The following is a 16,328-nucleotide window of genomic DNA, read 5'->3' as shown; positions in this document are numbered from 1 at the left end:
CCCCGCCCGCGGACGGAAGCGAGAGCGCGGCCGAACGCCTGACGTCACGGCGACACCGCCAAACCTCGCCCCGAGTCAGGCGTGTAAAGCAGCCGGAGCGGCGGCGGCGGCGGCAGCGGCAGGAGCGCCGCGGCGCCGGGAGCAGCGACCCGGAGGGAGCGCGAGGCGCGGGGAGCCGGTGACAGCGCGAGAGGTGGGTGGAGCGCGTGCGTGGCCGCGGAGGGGAGCGGCGGCGGCGGCGGCGGGGCGGGGGCCGGGCGCCGGCGGAGGGCGCGGGCGGGGGGCGGCGCGGGCCGGGCGGGGACCCCGCGCGGGGACCCCGGGGGGCGGCGGCGGGGCGGCGGCAGGTGCTGCGAGGGCCCGGGCCCGGCGGGGACGAGCCGCCGCCGCCGCCGCCGCCGCCGCAGGGGAGCAGCGCGCTTTGCGGAAGGGGTCAAATGTCTGAAATATGGCGGAGGAAGTGAGAGCCCAGGACCCCCCCGCCCGCTCGCGCCCTCCTGCCCGCCGCCGCCGCCGCCCCGGCCCCCGCGCGGCCCCCGGGGAGCGGCTGGAAGTTACAGCGGAAGCCCCGAAGTTGTGGGCAGCGGAGCCCCCGCGTCGCGCAGCCCCGAGCCCGGACGCGGGGCGCCTGCGGGGGCTCCAGCCGGGCCGCGGGAAAGTTTGCCCGAGCCGGGGCCGGGGCGCCCCCTCCGCCGCGGGAAGTGGCCGCAGCCGGCAGCGCGGGGAGCCCCACCTAGTCCGGCTCCGCGGGCGCGCCGCGGGCTGTTAAAGGGGCCGCTCCGGGGCCCGCGGGGGCGCCCCTCTCCGCCCCGACGGCCCGGCGCGCAGCCCGGGGACTTGCTCGCCGTCGTCTCCGTGTCGCCATCGCGGCGCTGTCAGCACCGGGACTCGTGTTCACAGCTACCCCCCAGCACCAGCACCAGCACCAGGCAGCCGCGCCTTTGGGATTTTTTTTTTATTTTTTTCTTTTTTCTTCTTCTGAAAACAACTGACGGCTTTTTGGAGGAAAGCTCACTCTTGCAAGTTGAAGCACGAGATATGCTTCGTCCTCGCCCCCTCCCACCCACCCCCCACTCCAACCTCCGGTCTATCCTCCGCCCCCCCCCCTCCTTTTTTTAGTTTAGGAAAACATTTTTTTTTTTTTGCCCTGCAGCTCTTCTTTGGAAGGAACAGAGGCAGTCCTGTATTACAGTAACGGGAAATGACATTTTAAAGGAACGGAAAGTTGACACTAAATGAACATCGTGATTTTAAGTTTTTTTTTTTTTTTTTTTAAGGTTTTATTTATTTATTTATCAGAGACCGAGAGAGAGAGGGCTCCATGCAGGGAGCCCGGTGCGGGACTCGATCCCAGGACCTGGGGTCACGACCTGGGCTGAAGGCAGGCGCTCAACCGCTGAGCCACTCAGGGATCCCCTGATTTTAATGTTTTGTTTTTATTTTAATGTTTTTAAGATTAATTAAGTCTGCCTGGATTTTTGTTTGGCTTGTGGCCCCTAACCTGTTATCGAGGGCTCGCTCACAACTTAAAGCTGCTAACTCGCAAGTGTATTTTTTGACTCTTCCTTTTTTCGTAATTCGAATACTGTTTAGGCTTGCTCAACGGAACCCCATCTTAGCAAGAAGTGACTCTTTAAAAAAAAAAAAAAAAGGGGAGATGTTCATTTAACTTCAAAGCCCTATCACTTCTAAAAGCTGACTCTGGAATCGTATTTGAGTCATGATGGAGTCATGGGACTTTTTAAGGGCCGGAAGGGACGATTTAGGTCATCCAGTCCCCACCCTCATTTTATGGAGGAGGAAACTGAGGCCTAGAAAAGATAAGATAAGTTAGTGGCCTTGCTGACTTTTAGGACACTGTGCAATAGAGAACTAGGAGGAAGAAATATACGGTGTTTTTACAGTGAATTGCATTTTTACGGGATGATCGAACAGAAAATGTTAGTACCTTAGTCAAATAGTGTGGAAGAACCACTTAGGTCACTTCATTGCCAGGTTTTAGGAGAGGAAGTTGATACTCAAGGAGTTTAAATAACTTTAAGGACACAGAGCCCTGAGTGATGGTCTTCTTGGAGCCCATCCTGCTTTTAAACTCTGCAAAACACAAAGTTTTCATTTGGATTTTCTTGTTTGACATTCATAATAAGTTGTGAAGCTGCCTTATCTGAGGAAGCCACAAAGTAAATCTTTGATACATCTGTAGCCAGTTTAGTTTTGATATGCCAGGTATCAGAGTATAACTGAAGCTCCCGATAATAACTTGGCTGATTAAAAAATATAGCATGAAAACAATTGCTCTGTCTTTTGCATCCTCCCCATGATCCCTCTTACTTCACTCACTCCGTGAAAGTCATCTCTTTTTCTGACCCCTGTCACTTCCAGTATTCTGTTACTGTTCTGTTATTGTTACTCATATGATTTTTGTTATCTATTCCACTAAATTGTAAAGCCAAGGACAGGATGTCTTCTTTGTATGCCCCAAAGCGCTGGCATGGTACAACTGCACGTAGATAATACCAGTTTATTAAATGTAAGCATAAGGAGGGTAAGGACCATTGCAGTCCCCATTGTATTCTTGGTTCCTAGAACCTTACTGTGCACATAAGTGTCTAGCATTTATATTTAAGGATTAACTGTAGCAAACATTTGAGAATATCTGAAGAAAACTTTGTCTTCCTTCAAAAAGAATAATTTCCACATTGGCTTTGGAATCCTGTTAACTTTACAAAATTGATTTTCATTTTGTCTTCAGAACAATCCTTAACTGTAGAATTCTGATATTGTCTCATGGCCATATAAAGGGAAAGTGAGCTCCCACAGTAAGGAGCCGTCACGTAAGGAGCATCTTTTGAGATGTAATAAACAATTGATCATAAAACTTGGATCATATACATAAATATCATATTCATCTTCCAGTATAATTCAGGACTAGTAGGAGGCCTATCCAGAGGTTGATAACATGAACTAATTATACATGTTGTTTTAATATAAAAACTAAGATTTCGATGATAAATTGCTTATGTTCAGTTTTGACTTCTGGAGTGGGTACTTGAATATTAAGAGTGAAATTAATCAGTAAAACTAGATCTGGATAGAAAGAAAATTTGGCTATTTTACACAGGTGTTTATTTTTCCCCCCCAAATGTGTGATTTTAAATAAACAGTTTTATTATTGAATACCAAGAACTCACTGATCTGCAGTGTCATTTTCCTACACTTGAAATAATGTGTCCTCTGTATGTATTGATGAAGAGGGTGGATATTGACCAGTACTGTCTAAATTTGACACACCAGGAATAGTTTAGTGTTTATGAACTACAGAGTCAAAGTGCTCTATTTTGTTGTGGTAGTGATGTTACATGTTCAATCTATAGAAAAATTTTGATAAGATTGATCTTAAACTTTGTAAGAGCACATAAGGTTGTGATTAAATAAATGCCTTATTTTTCCCCTCATGTCATTTTTGAAGACTCCATGGTCTTAAAGATTAGACTGAAGTTTTTACTGTTAGTCTTTCCAGGTTGAATTTCTTCTAGAAAAAGTTAAAAAACAGACATTTTGGCTGACCCAACGATCCGTTGTAACATCAAATTTTTCAATAAACAGGAGTACTTATGCTGAAAGCCTAATATTTTTCAGTGTTCTTAGATATTTTGCAATACTATTGAAAGGTACTAATTACATTTGGGGACTTAAGTCTTTAATTTATTTGGAAATCTCATGAACATATTGGAAGCAGCTACAAAGAATAGAATAGATTTATCCATTTGCAGGAGAGAGTAGCCTGTGTGTGCGCGCTATTTATTTATTTATTTTTATTTATTAAATTCTGAAACCAGTCCCTTTAGTCATAGAATTTCTACTTTTTTTTTTTAATTTCTACTTTAAAGAAGAAAGGTTATGAGGAACTTTTGTACTACCTTTAAAAAATTAAAACCACTTTTAAAATGTGCCACAAACAAAAATGACACTGTTCCATACTTCCTCACACTGGTGTGTTTATTCCTAGTGTTGGTCAAATTAAGAATATACAGCAACTGATTATTCCATTTCACTAGAAACTTAGAATTTTTGCTCTGCATTAATAGAGGATCAAGAGTTTTAAACTGTTTCCAGAGAGCCTTAAAATTTATAAAAGAAAAAAATGAACATTTAGGAAATGTACCATGTTTTAAATAATATTTAAATTATCAAAAGAAAAAATATTTGCAACATGAACTGAAGAATTTCCATCTGGTTTTTATTATGCAGAATGATATTCTGGAATATAACTGTGATTAAAATTGATTGTACTTGAGTACTAGAAATATGTTCACTTTTAAATTAAGGATCCCTGGGTGGCTCAATGGTTCAGCACCTGCCTCTGGGCCAGGGCATGATCCTGGAGTCCTGGGATCAAGTCCCACGTCGGGCTCCCTGTATGGAGCCTGCTTCTCCCTCTGCCTGTGTCTCTGCCTCTCTCTCTCTCTCTCTCTCTGTGTCTTTCATGAATAAATAAATAAAATCTTAAAAAAAAGAAATCAAAACTATAAATAAATAAATCAATTAATTAAGAATCCTAGTCTCGGGATCCCTGGGTGGCGCAGCGGTTTGGCGCCTGCCTTTGGCCCCAGGGCGCGATCCTGGAGACCCGGGATCGAATCCCACGTCGGGCTCCCGGTGCATGGAGCCTGCTTCTCCCTCTGCCTGTGTCTCTGCTTCTCTCTCTCTCACTGTGTGCCTATCATAAATAAATAAAATTTAAAAAAAAAAAAAATTTAAAAAAAAAATAGAATCCTAGTCTCTTTAATCATAGAGAGTAATTATCTAATGTTCTATTTTGGATTTTACATTGAGCTGGTCTCTAAAGCTTATTCTTATACTATTTTGTATTTTGTAGTTAAACTCCTTTATATACTTTATATATTTTAAACATATAACCAATGAGACATTTAAATTTAAACCAGATTCTGATCTCATGGGATAATTTGCTAGGTAATCTTTTCCAGGGGTGAGGAATTGAATGTTTCTAACTCTTGTGAAAGTAGACTCAATAAAGATGTTAAAGGAAGAGAGCATTTATTTAAAGCAGTTGTAAATAATTTTGATTACATTAAATTATTGGCTTCCTGGAATCATCACTTTCACTACATTATACATTTTGCTGAGTTTTTCATTAGTTGCTTTGAATATTTATTTCAGTAGATATGTAGTTTTAATAAAATAGATTTTTTTTTCTCACATTCAAAATTTAGCATTTCATGAGACCCCTGAGTGGTTCACTGAGCATCTGCCTTTGGCTCAGGTCATGATCCTGGGGTCCTGGGATTGAGTTTCCGTCTGCCTGTGTCTCTCATGAATAAATAAATAAAATCTTAAGGAAAAAAAAAAAAACCTTAGCATTTTGTTAAATAACTTTATTTTGAAAATATACAGTGAACTGATAGCCCCAGTGGTGGATTACTTCTACTTGTTGCTTGCTTCTTCTTTGCCTTATAGAAAAGAAAAAGATGAAAGAAAATCTGTTTTGTCCATTTAATAGCAGTTTTTGGCAAAAGCTTCTGGAAAGGAAATGGAAAATATTACGTAAAATCGTAAAATAAAATTCTAATTATCTGTGTCTTCTAAAACATATTTCTAGAGTTTATACATTGGGATGTATTTTTCCAAGTCACTTTATTCTAAAACAAATTGGGAGACTTTGAAAGTTCTCAGTTAATGGGACTGAGGCTATCAATAAAATAAAAACTGTAAATATAAACTAACAGGCTTTGGGTGTCAAAGTGGTATGCATATTGCATTCAACTCTTACCTTGTGTTTTAAGGATACACTGAGAATAGTACTATTACTATGTAATGCTACCAAATTTATAAGCTGCTACTTTTAAGATTGAGAAGTTATGATAAACTCCTTGATAGCAAAACTCAGGAATTCCCTCAGTAATCTTGAATTCTGTACTGTACAGATAATAAAGAAGATTAGGGATAAAAAATATGTGGATCTGTTTTTTTTCTCTTGAAATTGTGCTTCTTGAGATACTGCATTGAATATCAGAGTGGCTGAGTTTTTAAATGTTTATCTTTTGAATTTTCTTATTAAAGTGTTTCAAACAAAAAAGTATAAAGAAAAAAATTAATGTCACTTATAATCCCACCAGTACAATGAATTTTTAGGCAAAACTTGTACCTCCTTTTTGAACCTTTCCTACCTCCTTGTTTCCTCGGTGAGAACGATGGCATATACTACTTAGAGTTGTTGAGAATTAAGTTGGGAAAGTATCTGTAAATGATGATAAAAGAGTATACTAATGTATTCTTTCTTGTTCTCTATCAAACTTTTATTTCTCTGTAGCATCACTTCTCCCAATTGAAGTTATTCATTAAGGCATGAGTAAGGACTAGAAAGAATAATTGTGATTGTGAACAGCTTAACAAATTGTCTAGCTCAGGGTTTTTAAATATGCTCTAAGGAATCCTGGGGATTGCTTGGACATTTTCAGGAGTCTGCAAATACAAAACTATTTTTAAAATAATACTGAGATGTTTTTTGCCTTTTTTCACTGTGTTGACATTTGTACCAATGGTACAAAAGCAGTGGTGAGTAAAACTTCCGGCACCCTAGGGCAGATCAAGTCAGAGCACTACGCTGTATTCCTAGTCATTGTATTCTTTTTTTTTGTCATGCACTAGAAAACAAAAAACTTTAACCTAAATGCACTTGATGAAGTTTTAAAAAAAAGTTTTTTTAAATCAAATCTTGGCTCTCATACATATTATTTCAACGTAGTATGACAAAATGGAAAATATGCTTCAAACACAATTTTATTGCCATATTGAGGGTATAATGGTTGTAGGAAAAGCATTTGTGTAATTATTGGAGTTACAAGCTGAACCAGCCACTTTTTTTACCTTTTTTACTTTTTTCATGAATACCTGAAAAACTATGGCTATTCAGACTCGGGTATTAGGCTGACATTTTCTTAAAAATAAACAAAATCAGCCTGTTGCTTTAAGGAAAAGATCAACACTATTTATGGTCAGTGATAAAGTTCTAGTTTTCAAGTGAAACTGAGAATATTGGAAAATTTGTATCAGCCCCTGTGCCCTTGACAGCTTCCCAATATTTAAAAAAAAAATTTTTTTTATAGTACTGGTGATGTTAATGAACACAGATTTTTATTTTTATTTAAGATTTTAAAAATTTATTTATTCATGAGAGACAGAGGCAGAGAACACAGGCAGAGAGTGAAGCAGGCTCCCTGTAGGGAGCCAGATGTGAGACTCTATCTGGGTCTCCAGGTTCACGCCCTGGGCAGAAGGCAGATGCTTAACCTCTGAACCACCCAAGTGTCCCAGTGAAGCATAGTTTTTAAAAAATTATATATAATGTGTCAATTTTGAGGATCTGCATAACTTTATACAAGTATTTTTCTAGTGACCAATGCATAATGTTACAAAGTCATGCATGCCTAAGAATTCCTTTCCTAAATTCTGGCTAGACCTATGGATTTTAATGTTAAAGCAGACCTAAAGTTTATTGGTAAGGTTTTCCATTCCAGTATATTGCAACCAGTTGTCAAGCTTTGGTGTAGAATCAGAGGAGAATATCTGGGGCTCCTGGGTGGCTCAGTCAGTTAAGCATCTGCCTTCTGCTGGGGTCATGATCCCAGAATCCTGGCATTGAGCCCCACATCAGGCTCCTTGTTTTCTGGGGAGCCTACTGTGCACCCTGTCCCTCTCCCTCTGCTTGCTGCTTCCCCGCCTTGTGCTCTCTCTGTGTCAAATAAATAAAAAAATCCACATTTATCTGAAAAGGCTACTAAAATATTCCTTGCTGTGTGCTTGTAATTCACTTTTGTATACTCCTTTTTCCACGCTTTGCTCTCCGTGTTTAATGTCTTTAGCTTATATTTTTGTTGGAGGGGAAGATGAGAATAGGAACCATAGATACATGTGAAGCGGTGTTTCTATGTGCTTCATCTTGAAATCTCTTATTAATATAAAGTCAGTTTTAAGTTGAAATTTTTTTTAGAGAGCACAAGCAGGAGAGGCAGAGGGAGAAGGAGAGAGAATCTCAAGGAGACCGTGCCAAGCGTGGAGCCCTACACGGAGCTCAATTTCATGACCTCGAGATCACAACCTAAGCTGAAACCAGGAGTCCGATGCCTAACCAACTGCACCCCGCAGGCACCCCCTAGATTGACTTTATAGTCTTTACCTTGAGCATTCCTTTGAACTTTGGATCACAGTGTAATAAATAAATTAGGTGATTGTTATTTTTTAAGCATATTTCTTGATTTTAGTACTTGTTTTGTACACCTGATAACTCATCTGTACATAGATTGTGTGCCCAAATTTTGACATAATCTTTAAATAATTTTTAATAGTTGGCTTTCATGATTTTAGGATATTTAGTAGCTTTCCTGTGGTAAAGCTATGGGCTTTTCCTATCTGAAGTTTAATAATGTCTCTTGGACCTGAGTATTTGCTGTGTTGTCTACCTTTAGTTGATATTTTTAAGACAGATTATAGTGTTCTTACCTTCTAGGAGAAAGTAGTTTCTTGTTCTTGCTTGTTTGAGAACAATTGTAGCAATCCTTGTTAAACAACTATTTTTATAAACCTTCTGTCATAGGACAGTTCCAAATTTTAAAGGATTTTTAGGGTAACCCTCATTCAGTTTCAAGTTTCAGATTATGTGAGAAGATAGGTAAGTTATAGTTTAGGTTGTACTTTGTTTCTTGGAAATTTAGTGCCAATTATTCCCCTAGAGATAATAAAATGGGTGTGTTCTGTGAAGAAAGAGTAGTGAGTCTCAGTTCTATTTGAAGGAACAGTGTTGATGGAAGAGGCAGAGGCATGAAGTGGTTCAGAGGAGTAAGTGTAAAAGCTAACTTTGGAGTAGCTTTGAGGAGTAAGTATTATAGAACTGCCTGCATGAGCTAATCCCACAGTGAGGGAGGGAATTTTAATAGGAAGCTTTAATTCTCTCTAAACAATTACCTGGTCGGCTCTTCTGAAGTAGGGAACATACTGAGGTCATTTTTTATGTTCAGGATGTCCAAATTCGTCACAAGGTTGCCAGTGGCTCTTGCTTACTCAGTTTTAGTTGCTAGCTGAAAAAAATGTAATTTCCTCTATTTAAGATTTTTTTTACACTTAAGCTTTTTCTTCCAAGAGTCCTGTCACCTTACTCAACAAAAACAGGATGTTCAAGCTTTTAAGGACAGAACATAACATTTTTCTGTTGTTTACATGAAAGTGATGATGGTGATATAGGCAGTGGAGAGGTGGGAAGGGCAGGATGTAGAGCAGAAGAGAGTAAGGATGATGATTAAGAGGTTCTCTTTCTGATGAGCAAAGCTGTTACTGCCTTCACTTTAGAGTTCTGGTTAACAGGAATGATAAACACTTCGAAAAGCATTTGTGATGCTTTAGTGATTGATACATTTGTCTCCCAAGAAAGGGTCCTAGGTAGAAGATAAATGGTGTTATCTATGGAGATTATGGGGTTAAAGTAAAAGTTTCATCACTAAGCAATGTGAGTTGAGAACACTTTTACTCCCCAACAGACCCTTATGCGCTTTTCTCTGAACCTTGAGGTACTTAAATTGGACACTTATTTTTCTCATAAATTTTAACTGATTCCTTTGAGCATGAAGGATAAATTTGAGAAATGATGTGCTAGTTTTAAGTAGTTACTAGACCTTTGATTCCTATTAAGGAACCTGGTTTAGTGACAATAATTTTGAACTGAGTGTCCCAGGCTTCAGTTCTCTGGTACTGGCTGTAAAACCTTGAACAAGTTGATCTCTCTCTCTCGACCTATCTTTATATAAAGCAACTTTGATTAAATAGCTGTTTGGGTCTAAGATCCTGTGTTTTTGTGATACTACTCTTGTTTGGGCTCCTACAGGAGCTTTCTAACATGTTCTTGTCCTCCTCTATTTCAGTCTCCACCTAGATGTTAAAAATCATCTTTTAAAAATGTAAATCAAAGCATATAATACACTCCAGTCCAAACCCCCACCCCCACCCCAGTGGCTTAAAATAGAAACCAGATCCAGTTCTTGCTTACTTCACAGTTTTATTTCCTCTCCATTGTTCACTAAGCTGTACCCATATTGGACTTCTTTCTGGTCTTTACCTAGCAAGCCCTTTACTGGTGGTTTTTTTTTTCTTTCTTTCTTTTTTTTTTTTTTATGATAGTCACACAGAGAGAGAGAGAGAGAGAGAGAGAGAGAGAGGCAGAGACACAGGCAGAGGGAGAAGCAGGCTCCATGCACTGGGAGCCCGATGTGGGACTCGATCCCGGGTCTCCAGGATCGCGCCCTGGGCCAAAGGCGAGCGCTAAACTGCTGCGCCACCCAGGGATCCCCCCCTTTATTGGTCTTTACCTAGCAAGCCCTTTACCTTCTTTTGAGATTTGGTGTTTACAGCTACTCTCCATCATGGTCTTTCCCTGGCTGTCTGCAAGTCTGCCTCAGTATCATTAGATCTCAGCTCAGATGTACATTTACAGGGAAGTTTCTCCTGATCACCTGATATAAAGGCTTTATTATTTTCATAGCTCTTTTCACAATAATTACATTTGTCCATTTATTCTCTCTTGCCCTCTAAACTATGTTTCAAGAGGGCAGAAATACAGTGTACTTGCCACCAGTCTCAAATAGCCCAATAACTGGCACAGTGCTTACCTTTTTTTTTTTTTTTTTTTTTTAATGGAAAGGATACAGAAGTTCAGTGGTTTGTCTTTATCAATTAAAGTGTTATGTCTATTTCCTGCTATATTTTTTAGGGCATCTGTCTCTGGAGGACTCATTCTTCATGTTTTTGAGAACAATTCTCAGTTACTGTATGTTAGGATTAAGTTAAGTAATTATGCACAAAAGGTTTTTAGCAAAGACATGAAAGTTAATACGAAATTTAAATAGGAGTTCAAAATAATGATTGATACCCAAATGAGTGATAGAGGTGAGTGCTTTTGGAGTCAGAGGAGTAGTGAAAAGTCTTAGGCTCTAATAGTCCAAGAAGAAATTATAAATGGAGATCTGTACATGATATGAAGGGTTATGTACATTTTAGACTAATAGTGAATCAGAGTGGGCAACAATACAGAAATTAGAAAATGCAAAGTATGTTCAAAGGATTGTTTTGCTATAGTAGATGTTTATGAAATGGATTATAGGCCCATAATGCCTTACTTAGAATTCTTGGTCTCAGGTACTTTAGAATTCAGAACTTTGTGAAAAGATTTTGTTTTGAATTTTAGTAAGAATAATCACACACTTAATATTTATAAAGTGAAATATGAATAGTCACACTAAATGGGATGAATAAAAACTATAAATAGCCTCATGATAGTGCTTAAGTGAAGTTTTGCTATATAAAATAGTATGAGAAATGGATCTGAAATTGTTGGAAAGGCTGTAGTCTTTATTACTTTTTGTCTTTGGGGAGGACATCAGTCTGAAAATGTTACTTTGAAGCAATTAGCTTAGAAACAGTCTTTTCCACCAAATTCTCTTTGACACAGATTCAGAATGGAATGCACTGCTAAGGCTGACAAGTCTATAAGGGCCTGGGAAAACACCTAATTCCTTAGAGTCCAGTTAAATATTTGGAAATAGTGAAGATTCATCTTGTATATTGGGCCTGGACTATCATAGATGGTTTTTAGGGGGATCCCTGGGTGGCTCAGAGGTTGGGTGCTTGCCTTCAGCCCAGGGCATGATCCTGGAGTCCTGGGATCGAGTCCCATGTCAGGCTCCCTGCATGAAGCCTGCTTCTCCCTCTGCCTGTGTCTCTGCCTCTCTCTCTCCATCTCTCTCATGAATAAAAAAATAAAATATTTTTTTAAAAAATGGTTTTTAAGAATGTTTAATGATCAAGAGCTCTTACTTCAGCCACAATTTCTTAATAGATTTATTAAGTCTTTTAAGATACTGTGTAGTTTATATCCCAGTTCATAAGGTTTCTAAGAATTCTATAATACATTTCATTTTTAAGTAAGAGTACAATACAAGATTGGAATAGGAATATTGTAGGACTAACATAGTCTAAAAATCCTTGAAGAAATCACTTATTTTTGACATATAAGGAAGTAAATATCTGAAGATACTTCTTTGAAACTCCAAATTGATTACAGAAAGTGCCTGCCCACTTTTTGTGGTTTCTCCATATGCTCTCCTTATTCTAACAGCCTAATACTCAAACTTTGCTTCTCATTGCTTTTATCATTCATTTGGTATATACTAATCTCCAAGAATGCAAACATGTATATGCTGTTTTGTTGGATACTGACCTCTATTTTATAGAAATCGCCAAGACACACAAGTTCTGAAGCAATTTTTTTTTTTACTTACTGACCTACTAATTATACAAGTAAGTGAAGTATTGTGTGAGAAAGCCAGATACCAGCATTATTTGGGGCTTCGAAGTGTGGTGTGCATTTTATTTTTCTGAATGGCCTTTTTTATGTTCGATAACTGAGAGCATCTTTGAACAAACCGAACATGATAAAGCGTAAAAGGAAGAATTAAATTAGTCAAAAAAAATTTCATAAGACAGTTAGTTGTATAAGCCAGTGTCTGCATTAAGCAGCTAGCAAAAACTGCTACTTAGATTGAGATACTGGAGAAAATTATGGGAAGTACCTCTGCTTCCACTGTTTTTTGTTGTTGTTGTTGTTGTTGTTGTTGTTAGTTGGTTAATTTTTCTCCTCTCAACTTTTGGCAGGTTTACTAGGGAATTTTCCATTAGGAATGTCCTGGCCTTGAAATTTCATTTAGAATGTAATTTAGTAATGCAAATTATGAACCCACAGTCTAAATCATGGCATTCTTATGGTTTCAGATGCATTTGGGGGCAATCATATTAAGCTTTGTCATTTAATCCTAGTTAGGAGATTAACAGGAAAATGAAATAAAATATTTTTTGCAGTCATGTATTCCTTCTCTCACGTAAGACACTAATTCTGTTTATTTCTGAACTCAGCCTTATGTTGAAACAGATTGTAAAATTATGTTTTAAAAAATGTTCCCCCATCCTTGTGGAGGGTGGCGTTTTGTAAAATTGAATATTTATATTAAAAGAAATATTTGTGGTGTTCTCCCATTTATGAAAACAGGTGTGGTTTATTCCGAAGTCTTTACCCATAAATTCTAGTTGACGGGCTAGAACTAGTACAAGTGCCTCACTTCTGATTTCTTTTACTTCTGTCCTCAAACAGTTCATAAACTGTACTTAGTGTAGTATTTGTTTGAAATAAATAAAAGCAGATATTTTCTCTAATCGGGATATCTCTGGTTGTTGCAGTTATCTCATTCTGCAACCTGTTCAGAAAAAAGTATTGAGACCTTTGATTTTACTGTTAGATTCTGGAATGACAAATCAGCAAACTGGGGAAAGATAATTGCTTCATCTAGGAACAGGAAAATAGATGGTTAGCTTTCTTACCCCCAATAACGGTCATCTCTTTGAAGTGGTTGTATCTCTTTTTCTATGACTTATGGAAGTTAAGACGTTAAGAGCACAGGTTATTTAAATTACTGAAGAATCTGATTTCTAGAGACCTGAGGAACAACAGACACTGAATTTTCTTTACTAAGTTGGGGGACAGTTATTTGGAGGCAAAATGATGAAGATGATGGTCTCTGAACCTTTCTTTACTAGGAATATAGGTTTTAAGATCCTTAGGAACAGGGGTGTGTTATCAGAGTTTTTCAGAGGTGCTTTTAAAACCTTAATGCGCGCGCACACGCGTACACACACAATCCCTACTATGATAGATGTTATTGTGATATCAGTTAGCTCTCTCAGGCTTCTGGGTCTTCAGATTTAAATTTAATCGGACTTTGAGACCTTCCTTCCCACTATTCCCAGAAGTGACTTTGTCACCTCTTTGGATATCCCATGCATGTCTCCTTCCTTCCTGTCATGCTAGGGTGTGGCCCATATGGGCCAGACTGCATCTAACAGAAACATATCTGCTCAGTGTCTTACATATAGAGGTATGGATGTGTATGCTCACTTTTATCTTCAGAGAGACTTACTGGTGTTTGAAAAGACGCAGGTCTAAATGAGTCTTGGTTAATACATTTGCTTTGTAGAAAAAAAATGCCAGGTATTAGCTTCCCCAGCCTCTCCTTGCAGGTCAGGCACAAATACTTGAGGTAGGTCCAGCGAACAAAGGAATTTTCTAAAATCTGAAGAGAAACTTTGCAGAGCTCCAGTAGCATGAATCCTTTAATGTGGAACTGTTTTCTTTATTAAGTACTTCCAGAATCAGAATGGGCAAATTTAATAGATTTAGCTTCTAATGTAAAAGTACTTTACCCAGCATGCCCTTCTTTTCAATTTTATCTATAAAGCTTGATGGAGGGCAGCCCGGATGGCTCAGCGGTTTAGCGCCGCCTTCCGCCCAGGGCCTGATCCTGGAGACCCGGGATCGAGTCCCATGTCAGGCTCCTTGCATGGCGCCTGCTTCTCCCTCTGCCTGTGTCTCTGCTTCTCTCTCTCCTCTCTGTGTATTCTCAGAAATAAATAAATAAAATCTTTAAAAAAAAAAAAAAAGCTTGATGGAGTTTTGAGGGTATGTTGGGGGCTTACCTTCTTGCCATAGGTTCAACTGATAACACTGTTTAATCATCCTCAGAAATACTTTTAAACAACAGAATCTGTTGGCTAAGTGCATAATGAATGAATATGGAGTGAATGAATGAATGGTGTAAAAATGAGCAACATCAACTGTGCCAGAACCCAAATCATTGTTTTTGGTAGACAGTCTTCAGCATTCAGGCAAACTATTCTCAGTGATTCTTTTTGGGTTGCCCCGGGAAGGGGGGGGGGGGGGTGTTACCTATTTTGCAGCTAATCATCTTTGTAAAATTATCAGACAACAATGCTAGTTATTTAAGATCAAAGTATTCTATATCAGAAGTTTTCTAATGTTTTTAGAGTTAAAACCCTATTACTCCTTCCCCTAAACCACAGTAGTCATTGATAAATGAGAGCTGTACTCTTTTCCCTTTGGGACCAGAGTTGGTCTCAGAATCATTCTCAACACTACTCCAGGTAGCCATTTATATTTTGCATTGGTTTTTGAGCTAAAACCCATTTGCTACCAGTGAATAAATAGTCAAGATCTATCCTTATTTCTTCCAGGCTCTAGTCTATAGGATAGGTATCAACGGAGTTTTTCTATAAAGGGCCAAATTAAAAACTTTTAGCCTTTGAGGACCGGTCTCTGTCAGTGCTGCCAGAGCAACCATAAACGATACGCAGTTGCATGGCAGTGTTCCAACAAAACTTTAATTACAAAGAAATGGCAGTAAATGGGATTTGGCCTGAGGTTTGGAGTTTGCCAGCCCCTCCTCTAGGGCAAGAAACTGGTTTTGATTCATTCAGCAAATAATTGGCTTCTATTTTCCAACGGTGTTAAGTGCTGGTTATGCAGCAATTGACTTTACACTTAGATCCCTCACCATGAGATAGTTGTCTTTTTTTTTTTTTTTTTTTAAGAGAGAAAGAGCAAGGAGGGGGTATGCCAAGGAAGAGGGAGAGAGAAGAGAAAAAAATGTTTTTAAAGATTTTATTTATTTATTCATGAGAGACACACAGAGAGGCAGAGACATAGGCTGAGGGAGAACCAGGCTTCCTGCGGGGAGCCCGGTATGGGACTCGATCCCAGGACCCCAGGATCATGCCCTGAGCCAAAGGCAGACACTCAGCCGCTGAGCCATCCAGGCGTCCCTAGAAGAGAAAATCTTAAGCAGGCTCCATGCCCAGTGTGGAGGCTCAATCTCATAACCCTGAGATCATGACCTAACCCAAAATCAAGAGTTAGATGTTTAACTGACTGAGCCACCCAAGCCCCTGAGATATTTAAGTTTTAACTGAGTATTTTTTATGCATGTGGACAGATCCAAAGCAGGTTTTTGAGGAATAGTATGGCCTACCCCATAAATCTGCCTCATTTGTCTATAAAAGTGAAATCTTAGGCAAATACCCTAAGTGATGCCATGTTGTTGTGTGGTAGTGGTATTAACTAAAAGTAATCTTAGTATACTTTGGATATCACATGCTGTGATACCAAAGTTAACATTCTGTGACGAAAAATAGAGAGCTTTGATGTGTATGCATGTGGTATCTGCACTGTTTGTCCATAGGAGGTGCACAGTATTCATACAGTCTTGTAGAAAAAAAAATACTGAAATTACTGATTGTCTTAACTATATTTTGTCAGTCTCTTGCCATTTCTTCCTCTATGCAGTATCGTTTCTGATTTTAGTTTTCATCATCTCATTATGGGTTTTTGTTGCAAACTGGTGCATTTTTTTTAAAGATTT

The 16,328-nt window shown here is 39.2% G+C and overlaps 1 protein-coding gene across 1 annotated transcript in view; it reads left to right on the top strand.

The window, feature by feature from the left end:
- The first annotated feature begins 42 nt into the window (after positions 1-42).
- RAP1B (RAP1B, member of RAS oncogene family) overlaps positions 43-16,328 on the top strand; it is a 49,125-nt gene continuing 32,839 nt past the window's right edge. The window contains exon 1 of the mRNA XM_041755519.1: positions 43-193. The gene's annotated coding sequence lies outside the window, so the exon portion shown is untranslated. The remainder of the gene's footprint in view (positions 194-16,328) is intronic.

The sequence above is a fragment of the Vulpes lagopus genome, chromosome 5 (genome assembly GCF_018345385.1).
Source record: "Vulpes lagopus strain Blue_001 chromosome 5, ASM1834538v1, whole genome shotgun sequence".
In the NCBI taxonomy this organism is placed as follows: Eukaryota; Metazoa; Chordata; class Mammalia; order Carnivora; family Canidae; genus Vulpes; species Vulpes lagopus.
The sequence above is the reverse complement of the archived record's forward strand: the minus strand, read 5'-3'. Positions and strand labels throughout refer to the sequence as shown.